General features: G+C 42.1%; 1 pseudogene; it reads right to left on the bottom strand.

The window, feature by feature from the left end:
- Positions 1 to 2,906: 2,906 nt before the first annotated feature.
- Positions 2,907 to 10,318, bottom strand: LOC104494607 (annotated as a pseudogene).
- Between the last annotated feature and the right edge of the window lie 566 nt (positions 10,319 to 10,884).

Raw genomic sequence — 10,884 nt, 5'->3', positions numbered from 1 at the left:
GAGAAAGAAAAGGAGAGAAAAGAGGAGAGGAAAGAGGAGAGGAAAGAGGAGAGGAAAGAGGAGAGGAAAGAGGAGAGGAAAGAGGAGAGAGGAGAGGAGAGGAGAGGAGAGGAGAGGAGAGGCATGGGAGCTAGAAAACACTCCTGGCATGCATATCAGTCACCTGTAAACCCAGAGTGGTCAGAATCTCAGCAGTAGGATTTAATGTCGCTGCATTTTCTGGGCTAGAGTTCTCAGTTGCTGTTCTTTTTAACAGAACAGCCTATCAAGACTGCTTTAGAGAAACTAGAGGAGGGATATATCTTTATCTCCTTTTCAAATGTTTGTCTCCATCGCCTTTTTTGTTCCTGATTTCCTCTTTCTTTTCTTCTTTCCATGCCATGCCATCTTTTCTTTCCCATTGACTTTTTGGCATTCCAAAATATCCATTTCCTTCCTTGGTCTATCTCAACACTATGTAGCTGTAATTCCCTAATTCACTTTTATTCAGGTATTATAACTTTTTTTTTCCTTCTCCCCTTCCTCCCTCCCTTGCTTTTTATACCATCTGCTTTCTTCATTTTCCTCCTTTGTCTCATGTCTCCTCCGTACTGCAATAGTACTTCCAGAAGCTTCAAGTCTGAATGATGGAGATTTGGCCGTATTTGGAACAAGCATTAATAGTGCAAGCACTAGGGCAGGCGGGATCAGGCCATGACATCTGGGTGACACACCCAACTGCATGGAGAAAAGATAAGCAATAGTGAGCTGAAGGGAGCACAAAGGAGACCTCAGGACCCAAGGAATAAGAAGCTAGAGACATGACAAGACATCCTAGAGTTTTAATGTGAAAAACTGGAGGGTGGGAGGAGTGCTGGAGAAGTGCCTTATGAATGCTGCAGGTTTGCTGGGCTTCAGTGGGAACCCTGCAAGGGACAGACTTCCAGGAGGAGCTCAAAGGTACAAAAGCTCAGTGGGATGAAAGACATATGGCTATCACCCCCTGCTACCTATTGACCAGAATGCCATGATCAGGGCATGAGAAAACCAGTCCTACTGGAAATGAATCATAGAATCATCATAGGATCATAGAATTATAGAATGGTTTGAGTTGGAAGGGACTTAAAGATCATGTAGATCCAGCCCCCACTGCCCCCACAGGGACACCTTCCACTAGACCAGGTTGCTCAAAGCTCCATCCAACCTGGCCTTGAACACGTCCAGGAAAGGGGCATCCACAACTTCTCTGGACAACCTGTTCCAGCATCTCTCCAACCTCACAGTGAAGAACTCCTTCCTTACATCTAATCTAAAACTACCCTCTTTCAGTTTAAAGCCACTACCCCTTGTCCTATCACTATGTGTCCTTGTAAAAAGTCCCTTTCCAGGACTTGGAGGCTTTCTTGTAGGCCCTCTTTAGGTACTAGAAAGTTGCTTGAAGGTCAAATGAGGCCCTGATGGTCTCCTCCTCAGCAATATTGCCCTAGTAAGGGGGTGGGATATTGCACATACACAGCAGAGTTTTACATGTGAACAGGTTTTGGCACAGGGTTTCTCAGAAGGGAGTCCTGCTTTACCACCCACGTTCTCCTGTATCGGACACATTTCCTCTCAGTCACGTGGTGCAACCTGTGAATAGCTCACTTCCTCAGACTGTTTGCAATTATTTTCTGTTTGATCACTCTCTGGGCTGCAGAACAGCAGTAAAATGGTGTTGCCAACCATCCCATTAAGTTCTGCTTCCTCAGTGGCACTCACCTCACAGGACTGTCCGAGTACTCACATGCCTCACGAGGGGTTAAAAAATCCCACTGCTGCTTTCCTTAGGTTCCTGCTGGCTGACTCACCTCACTGAGCTGCCCAGTTCTCCCCGTACCTTTGTGAAAATCAGAACAGCTGGGACAAAGGTGCAATTGCAGGCTAATCCCCTCACTTACCTACAGATAATGAATAGGTAAGAAGGAAAAGCCAGATACAGAAAAGATGCAGAACATATTATTTCCTACTAAGGAGGTCACGGTGTCAGGGTTGGTAGTTCCTGTTACCACAGCTACCAGGAGTTCTGTCTTTTAAAACATTTAGAAAAATCACATTAACTCCTGTCAGTGCTAACACTGTGGTACAGTGGGGGCCTGGATTTTTGCAATGCTTCCCCCCTAATTTGTTTCCTCCCTTGAAGGGATAATTCCATGAAATTACTCCTATTTCCTGTAAAAAGGGACACTTCCAACCCACAAAACCAAAAGGGCTTTTAACTGCCCGCATCCTCAGCTGTTACCTACATTCTTTCAATGCCTCAGCAGAGCCCAGAGGCTGAGCATGTGAACCGTACCCCATTAGCAGCTGAACCAGAACGAAAAACGCCGGAGGACAAAGCCACACAAAGCCTCCATGCTGGCCTGCAAGAATCGAGGACTTTCTGCAAGTGATCTGAATAATTAATCAATAAATGCAACGACAAAAAGCAGGCTGAGCCCAACAAATTATCAACCCCCTAAGTCAGAAAAAATGACGCCTCCACTAAATACCATCCAGGAGTGCTGACTAGATGGGAGTCAGAACGGCCCACTGCTGAGGAGCAGTCACCTGGAGCCACCTTTGCAATATCTCAGAGAGGAAGAAACTAACTACAGGTGGCACAATGGGGCTGGCGTCCTTCCCCTCGACTCCAGAGCATTACCTATGGAATGGCTGCATATCTCCGAGCGAAGACCCCAGCGCCCCAGCCAAAAGATGGCTGGATGGAGGATTAAACCAGACCTTTATCAGGGCCTACAGAAATACAGGGCACTTAGGTATTTTCAGGGCAGCAGCAAGAACCTTGCTGCAGGCCTCAGGTGTGTGCGTATCTGAAAGGAGAAAGTCATGGAGGTCTGAGGGTTGCAAGGGGAGATTTAACAAGAAGATCCAGTTCTAGTCCAATAGCTTTACCCGTACTGAATGGGAACTCCATCTGCAGCTCTTGAAGACGCCTGAAACCCCTGCTGGAAGTTGGTCAGGTGGAAGATGTAGCAAAAGCATGTGTCACCCCAAATGGGTTTGTCATAATGATAACCAGGGAAGCCTGAGAGAGAATTAGAGCTGGGACAGCGGAGAGGCAATGCCGAAAGGGACTGCGTGACTCAACAGCAGAGATCACAAAGAGAGGAGCCCTTGGTAAGTACAGCCAAGCAAACAGCCATTGCAGCACACGGGAGGTTTGAACCAGGGCTGCAAACTGGATGGCGATGTGAGGACCGGGAAAAGCAGCGGGGGCGAGGACACACCATCCCTAAGGGGGCCGAGGTCATCGGAGGGGAGTGTAGGAGACCAAAGACAACAAAGGCTAGAGGAAGACAAGGTATAAAGGGATGCCTGAAGGAAGAGAGAGAGACTATGATACCAAGAGGGAAGAGTCATTTTCAGCCTTTCAGACATACAAATTTCATTTTTAATGAAGGATTTGTTTTCTGGTTTGGCTGATTCATTATTTATAGCTCTGTGTCTGCCAATACGTGTTACTTCAGCACAGACAAGTACTGTGTTTCATTTAGATTACAAGTCATTAAGGGTGGCCGGTACTGACTGAAGTGTGGGGGTTTTTTAGGTTAATGTCTTTGTTGCAAAGAAACAGATTTACGGAGTATTTGCATTATTAAAATCCTTCGTAAAGTAAATAAGAAATTCGGCCTTCATCTCAAAACCAAACAGTTTCCACAAAATGCCTTGTGCTATTTATAGTAGTTCCTTAGAGCCTGCGTTGCAAATACCATCAGGGACTAAGTTACGCAAATACCCGTGAAGTGCCCATGTATATCAGCGTAAAGCACTTAGCTTGCCTTCTTACCACAAAATCTGAATGTCTCCCAGTTTTTGATGTCTTTATTCTCACAGCATCCTGTCCTATAATAACAAGAAATACTATAAACCTGTGGAAATTAACGGGATGCAGATGCTGAGCTGGATCCTCTGAATACCTGGAGTGTTCAGTGAAAAGCACAATCCCAAGGTAGGTAGTGACATATGCATCAGAAAAGCCAATCCTGACTCACTGTGGGGTTTGAAATAGTAATTTCCAAGGAACTTTCCAAACCTAAATAACGGTATAATAAAACTTGTAAATTCAGAGGTATAGAACATTTATATTTTTCATGTGAAATCACAGATTTTCTGTATATTTTATGTTTGGTTTTGCATGTTATTGCTAACAAAATTTTTTGCTGACTCTACAGGAGATAGAATTTTCTCTTTTTATTCGAAACTGTCCACATTTATTACACATTTTTCTGTTGCTCTACATTTGGAATAAATTAAATGTGTTGTTCATTTGTTTTCACTTCACATATAACCTCTGCTAGTGTAGTAAAGTTTGAAATAATTTGTATTGCTGTCCTACATTCATGCATTTAAAAAACTCATCAATGAACCTCATATTTCCTAACCTTTGATTTACTGCATATACATGTATGTACCTGAAAAAAATGTTCACCAGCAATGAAATCCAGCATAAATAAAGCTTGGGACTAATCATTGTTCTGGTTGATCGGTTTATGTAGGATTGCTATGTGGTGGAGAGGAACCACAGACAAGTCTTTTTACTTTCCCAAGTCCACCGTGCTCATTCAGAAACACATCCTGAATCTTTTGCTGAGAAAAAAAAAAACCAAACCTGGAACAGGTATCTTTCTGAAACTTAGCAAAGCTTTTTTTTTTTTTTTTGTGCTGTTGTTTCTGCTCTATGACTGAATACAAAGCCTGAAGGATCAGATGTTTATTGTTCTGAATGTTGTAGCTGGTCAGTTCTATCAGCTTATCAAACTCTTCCTCTGTGTAGGTAAAGCTGTTTGAGCAGTATGGGGAAAAAATGCTGGAAATGTCCACATTGCCCTGTGCCATCTCAGCAGGGCTATGCTCCACACCTTACAAATAAAGAAAGGTCACTGATGTGGCATAGATGTGGTCCCACGTCCCACTTTTCAGATGAGGCACAACATACGCTACCCAGACACGCGTGTTTCTCTCCCACGAGAGCCTCAACGGGGGAAGGAGGGCGCCATGCTAGATCATGCCTCCCATCCTAACACATCCAAAGGGTGTCCAGGTGGTGGGAGAACCGTCTCTGTCCCACAGCTTTCCAGGCTCTTTGTATTTTCTGAAGGTGTCATTCACCAGAGGGAAAACCACCACGATCGGTGCCTCTGTGGTCTCATCATTCAAAGATGTAGCATTCCCTTAGATTTTATTTTTCTTCTTCACTCAGGTTGATGTGGGGAAACGGGATTCCCTGCTTTAGGAAGTACTTAAAGACTTCTTCCAAAGGCTGCATTCAGACAGAAAAAAAGGTCAGAAATTCTGCCGCCCCTGCAACTTTTCCTAATGCACAATGCATCCATCAAAGGCCCCTCACAAAGATGTGGGAGCAGCATTCAGTGTCAGTATTTCTTCTGGCCTTTGTCTCTTGTGTGAGCTATTAAGTACTAGTTATTAACAGAACAAGAATTCAAAACCCAGTCTCAAACTTGCACTCCTGATTGTTGTGCTACCTCCTCCTCTTCCTCCCCCTCCTCCTTTATCTGCAAGATAAACAAGATGTTCATAGCTGCGGGCAAGGGTTGCCTAGCCACACAGGCGCAGAAACATGCCTCTTACTGGAGAAAATTCTGAAATGAGCAGAACGGAAATGAATCTGAAACGGTATAGTTTTTAAATACAGCTTCACAAGGGCACAAACATTTTACTGCTTTGGTATGAAATATTTAAAAGCTTCTAACTGTCTTAGATGCTTTAAGATGTTTGTGAAAAGTGACATAGGCATCTGGGAGGCAAACATCATTTGGCCTGAAGTGCTAATTTAATCTCGTGTATATGTAAGTATTTTTTGAAAATAGGATTGGATCTGCTTGGTGTGTATGAAAATTTTAGTCTTCAAGAACTCCTGTCTTATTCATTTACCTATCAATCAGAGGATTAATTAAAAGAAAAGATTTAGAAAACTGATACTACTTCTGTTCTCCTTAGGGGATTTGCTATGATATACCAGCATCGCTGAGAGACCTAGGCATCTACAATATTGGAGCTGTACACCAAGAATCCTTTTCACCCAGAATCAGTTTCTTCTACGTAAACTATTCTGACTCCTTAAGAGTTAAAGAGGGTTAAAAGACAGCAGACATTACCAAAGAAAATAAAGTGTTCATCGCACCTATGTCTGTGATCCAGACTAATAGTTCAAGCGTAGGACAACATCAACTTTCCTCTCCGGCCTCATGAGCAACAGGTAGCTGATATCGATGTATCCCTCTGTGACTGCCAGGCACTTGAACTCTGCTGTTTCTGTCAGCTGGCTGGGGAAACTCCCTAGTACAGTATCTAAAAGGAAATATTAATTGTGATGAGTCTTACTGAAGAAGTAACATATCTGTTGTTTGGCTAACAAGGGAGGAAAAAATGCCTCTGGTCTGCTCATTACTTTTGCTTTCCAACCATGCCACACGGCAGAAGCTCAGCCTTGACATAGGAAAGGAAGACCTGTCCAAGGTACAATGACAGCTCCTTCACTTTCTCCATCCCTGATGAGCAGTAGTTACCCTTCCCTGAAATCAAGGAACTTATTGGAACTATTTGACTGGATGATATTTAACTAGTTAAATTGAAACTTTTGTTTCCAAAGCAAAGAATAAATTCTGTTCATCCTCTCTCCTCTTCACTGTTGAAAACACTAACCAGATAAAAATTAATATTCAGGGATGTTTACCTTTCCATATACAGAAGCTTTTGCTCTGAAGGTATTCCTTGTGCACTTGGAACTCCTTCAGGAAGTTGTAGAACTTTGAAACCATCACTCACTCAGATAGGATCTGATGAACGATGCCCATGATGCCACACTCAGGGGTGACCAAGTAAGTCTCCAATTCATGCCTCCTGGGCGATGCAGAAGGCTCATCTCCTTCTGAAGGGTAGAAGAGACGAACAAGTTGTTGATTTGATACAGTTCTTTTCACTATTTAAAATTCCAAAAGGCATCTAGAATTAGGTAGAGGAAAGAAGATCCTAAAAAATTATCAAATCAAGTACGAACAAGAGGAAAACTGCTCTTCAGTAAAGCTTATTTCATGAAAAACAAAGAGTGGCAACAAACTTCCTAAAGCTGGAAAAAGTGATATACTGCTGGATAGAAGTCATAGGTGTGATCCTTGTGTGATGGACAGAGTAGGCTGAGAATCTGGACCAGTTTCTTTCAAAATTAGTCCAAACCAGCTTTAGGGGAAAAAAATGCTGTCAGGAGACATAGACACCAAAAAAGGAGCAGAGAAAAAGGGTTGCGCTAAATGTTACCTCATGAGATTTGGAAAGAGGGCCAATGACTTTCCATCAATCACAAGCATTTATTGAGCTCCGGGTTCTGCAACACTTCCATAAAGATCGTGATGAAAAGCCCATAAACCAAACTCACTAATGTTTGAACACAGCAAGGACAGACAACACCTCTAAGGGGAACACAGGTTTACAACAAGATCAAAGAAAATTTAAATGGAATTCCACATAATTGATGTATCCAAATCTTCAACAACCACGTTGAAAAAGTACCATCTGCCCAGGCAGAGAGAGAACATGGTGCCGAGATGTTTGTTACAATACCTGAGTTCACTGAAAGGCCCCCTGTTAAAAAACTTCGGTAGTTTATACCTGGTGGCAAAAACATCCCTTGCATAGATTCAGTCCAAGGAAGATTAATGGAAATAATGTTGTTATGAATGAATTCAGAGAGGACACCTAATTAGCTATTGCTGGCAACATGACACCTCAGGGGAAAAAAAAAAAGCCAAAAAGCGGTGCAGTGTTGGCCTCAGTTTTCAGACTTAAAAAGCCTTCACAAAGATTTCACACTATATGCATCTGAATGTAACACTCATTTAAAGATTCATAAGACAACAGGTAAAGTAGAAACAGAAGCATAACCCATCAACATCAACAGTCCTGTGCCGGGTACACCTCAGTGAGCACCCCTCTGTAGGGTCCGATGAATGCCAGGCATCCAAGAGGTTGTAGGAAAAGATGTTGCTCCACAGGCCTGTGCAGTGGTAAAGAACAAGGAAACTGCTTTGGAAACATTTTAACGGAAAATATCCCTTTTGAAAAATAACCTTTCGCTTTGCAAGAGCTATTGGAAAGCCTCAGGGTTTCCAAACTCTCACCAAAAACTGTGTGAAGTCCTTTTGTGGCAACTCACATCCTGTCCTCAAAGAAGACTTAAACCGTTTTAAACATTGTTTTAAACCAGGTCTTCATCAACCGTAATTCATGGTCACATACACCTGTTGCTGATACAATGCAAATCATCATTTTCTGTCCTGTAGACAACTGCCATCAGAGAGTAAAACCATCAGAGAGCATAACCATTTCACATGAACCACAGATTTGTTCTACAAAGCATGTCGCACACAACGGTATGCATAGTGAAAGGTTTGGAGGCTGCTCCTGAGCAGACAAGACTCGAGTTGTTAGAGCACAATTTGGGATGTCTGCAGAGTAGTCCTCTAAAACAAGATGTCCTCACTGTCCCTTCTAAGATTTATCTTGCCACAAGTTCTTTTGAGTGAGACTCCTCTCCCTCTCTTTGTTATTCTCATGCCCATAGTATTTCTTCCAGTTCTGCCTTCCTACGTAAAAGAACATTGAAATATATTTCTCCAGGCTTGAAATGTCCAAAAGCCTCCTTGGTCTTGAAAAGTATTTTTCCCTCCACAGCTCTACCAGAGGCTCTGAGAGGAGCTCTGCCAGAGAAAGCAGTGCTGAGCTTGGAACTGGAAATCTCTACCAGTGAAAGCGTTGCAAAAGACATCCATCACAAATGATGCAATAGTTTGAATTGCTCAGTAAAATAATTATGCATTCCATAAATTCCTAAGAAAAATATAATTCCCTTTTAAATCTGGCTTTTTTGTAAAGTGGGTCAAGAAGCTAAGGATCTTCTGCTTCACAGAAGTCCACATAAGAGTAGGACTCACTTGAGGAACATTAGAAACAGATAATTAAGAAATCATATACGGGTTCTCTGCCTCGACACTTAGCTGGCAACAGAATTCATTTGCAGACAATGACTGGCCAGTTTCCATCCACACAACCTTACCTCCCTGCAGCTTCTTAAGCTTAGCTTGTACAAATATTCTCAGCAGGACATTAGGAAAAAAATTTCCAAGGCAGTGCAGCAGTGTGCCAGGCTACCAAGAGATGTGGTGGACTCTCCATCCTTAGATGGTTTTAGGACTCATTTAGACAAAGACCCAGTTGATCTTTAGATTTGACAGTAGCCCTCAGCCAGCGCAATGACTTACAGGAGTCCCTTTAATTCATGATTTCTACATGTCTACAGAGAGTCTGAATGAAAGCAAAAGCCCTCTGTCCAAGAGGAACGAGGCTTGAGACAGATTAGCTGATCATTACACACACTGCTAAGGAAGACGCTTCCCCAGACGTCACTAGAAAAGAGCATTTACATACCACTGAGAATTTCCTCTGATACTGATGGTCTGGTCTGCATCAGAAGCCCAAGTGATGGGTCACTGGACCACCAGCTGGCAGAGTGTGAACACGTGATCTCCCGGGTCAGAAGCGTTTACGTAGTATTCAAATACACCTGCCTGGTCTGCAAAATTTGGGGCTTCACTGAAAGGTGGATTACCTGTTCAGAAAATAAAATGCGTATCAACACCAAAACATTTTTCTTCTCTGTACGCTTATTTTCAGAAATTTCCTCTCAAAATATTCTCCAGAATTCTGACTTACTCTATCAAAGCACAGTCTCCAAAACTGGCATTTGGGGACTTGGAAGGTGATTTTAGTTTTGGGTTTGTTTTTAGGTAGACACCAGTTTTTGCAAACACATGAACAAAGCAAATTAACTTCTCCCCTATCCTCCTTTCAAAAAGCCTCGTTCTCTAAAGTCATAAGCTATATTGTTTGCGTTAAGAATTCTAAAACTGTTAGTGACCACCCAGTTAAGACACAGAATTATATACACCTCATTGCAAGTGAAGTATAGAGGTGTAAGGTGTTGAAGAAGCAGGTATAAATAAACAAAAATAAAACAGATATTCAGACTACTTCATGTAGCTTACACAGAGAACTCAAATTGAACATAATTGTTATTGCCTTTTACAGTAAGACTATATCTGTGCACGAATGAAGTTTTGGGGTAAGAGAATTCTGACTTACGAATATTGAAATCATCTTTGTAATTTGAAGGAAAGGGCTGAGGTGGTGGAGGCTCTGGGCAACCGCATTTCTGCCCAGTCTCGAGTGTGGTTAAAGTGTAGACTTCATCCACATTTAGACGTAAAGAAAAACTTCCGTTCCACATCTGGAATTAAAGAAAGCTCAAACTACAAAAATTAAACAACTAAATAACAAAATACTCAAGTTCCTGAATTAAAGGAGATCCTCAAAAGTCCTGATTTAAGGCAAAAATCCTGTCCTCTTACCTCAGCATTTACTATCTCTGAGCTATTTTGAAAACCCATTTCCCCCAAACTTTATTACCTCCAGGTAAGCTTGCATATAACTAGTAAAACTGTAGTCAAATGGAACTAATAAAATGTACCCTAATCATGGAGTTTAGACATGAAATTCCAGGAGTTCCAGTGAAGGGGGAAAACTAGAGAAAACTAGAAAAGAAAATTTCACTTCAAATATATCAGTTCACAAATTTGCCAAACCAGCTATGATTTTTGCTAGAAGATTCTGTGTTCAATTATCTTAATAATGAATGATGTTACTAAGCCTGTTTTTAAGCAGCTTCCATGGTGGTGGCATCCTTCTGGAATTCAAAGACTCCACATGAGGTACCTGACTGATGCCAGTTCTCTAAACTGGCTGTGTGCAAAATTAGCAACACAAATCATGATTCTATGAAGGACACCTATCAGA

This window comes from Buceros rhinoceros, unplaced genomic scaffold (genome assembly GCF_000710305.1).
Source record: "Buceros rhinoceros silvestris isolate BGI_N320 unplaced genomic scaffold, ASM71030v1 scaffold15690, whole genome shotgun sequence".
In the NCBI taxonomy this organism is placed as follows: Eukaryota; Metazoa; Chordata; class Aves; order Bucerotiformes; family Bucerotidae; genus Buceros; species Buceros rhinoceros.
The sequence above is the reverse complement of the archived record's forward strand: the minus strand, read 5'-3'. Positions and strand labels throughout refer to the sequence as shown.